The sequence below is a fragment of the Elephas maximus genome, chromosome 16, assembly GCF_024166365.1.
Source record: "Elephas maximus indicus isolate mEleMax1 chromosome 16, mEleMax1 primary haplotype, whole genome shotgun sequence".
In the NCBI taxonomy this organism is placed as follows: Eukaryota; Metazoa; Chordata; class Mammalia; order Proboscidea; family Elephantidae; genus Elephas; species Elephas maximus.
In genome coordinates, this window is record NC_064834.1 from 3,039,059 (window position 1) to 3,040,318 (window position 1,260).

A 1,260-nucleotide genomic window follows, 5' to 3' on the forward strand; every position below is an offset into this window, starting at 1 on the left:
ATTCCTAGGAGTGGAATTGTTGGATCCTATGGTATAAGAAAAAAAAAAAATTCATGGTACTTCTATTTCTAGCTTTTTAAGGAAGCGCCATATCATTTTCCAAAATGGTTGTTCCATTTTGCATTCCCACCAGCAGTGCAAAAGTGTTCCAATCTCCCAGCAATCTGTCCAACATTTGTTATTTACTGTTTCTTTGATTCGTGCCAGTAATGTCAGGGTGAGATGGTATCTCATCGTAGTTTTGATTTGCATTTCTCTAATGGCTAGTGATTGTGAGGATTTCCTCATGTATCTTCTTTGATGAAGTATCTGTTAATATTCTTTGCCCATTTTTTAAGTGGATTATTTGTCTTTTTATTGTAGAGGCTTTGGATTTTCCTATAGATTTTGGAGAGTAGACATTTGTCAGATACATCATAGCCAAATTTTTTTTCCCTGTCTGTAGGTTCTTTTTTACTCTGTTGGTGAAGAGTTTTGATGAGCTTGTGTTTAATTTTTAAAAAAGTATGGAACGCTTCATGAATTTGCACATCATCCTTGCACAAGGGCCATGCTAACCTTCTCCATATCCTTCCAATTTTAGTATATGCGCTGTTGAAGTGAGCACCAAAAGTTTTTATTTCTTACAAGGTCCCATTTATTGATTTTGTCTTTTGCTGTCCGTGCTTTTGTTATTAGATAATCCATTGTTGAAAGCTAGGCCAAATTGCTCCTGCTGGTTCTAAGAATTTTATGGTTTTAACTTGCACATTTAGGTCCTTAATCCATTTTGTATTTTTTGTGTGTATGGTGTGAGGCACAGATCCTGTTTCATTTCTCTGCATGTGGAAATCCAATTTTCCCAGCACCATTTGTTGAAGAAGTTCTTCTTTCCCCCATCAAATGGACCTTTGTCAAAAATCAGTTAACCATAAATCTGTGGAATTTATTATCCAGACTCTCAATTCTATTCCATTGGTCTATGTGTCTATTGTTATACCAGTACCAGGCTGTTTTTCTTTCTTCGTTTGTTTTGTTTTGTTTTTTGTTGTGTTTTAAGTGAAAGTTTACAGTTCAAGTTAGTTTCTCTTACCAAAAATTTATACACGCATTGTTATGAGACCCTAGTTGCTTTGAACACCAGATTTCCCATGTCCATTCAACCAGCTCCTGTCCCTTTCTGTCTTCTCATCTTGCTTCCAGACAGAAGCTGCCCATTTACTCTCATGTGTCTACTTAAGCTAAGAAGCACCCTCTTCATGAGTATCATTTTATGTCTTA

General features: G+C 36.0%; 1 non-coding gene across 1 annotated transcript; it reads right to left on the reverse strand.

The window, feature by feature from the left end:
• Positions 1 to 500: 500 nt before the first annotated feature.
• LOC126060063 (U6 spliceosomal RNA) lies at positions 501 to 607 on the reverse strand. Its single transcript, XR_007513528.1, has one exon. It is a non-coding gene; the product is annotated as a U6 spliceosomal RNA (small nuclear RNA).
• Between the last annotated feature and the right edge of the window lie 653 nt (positions 608 to 1,260).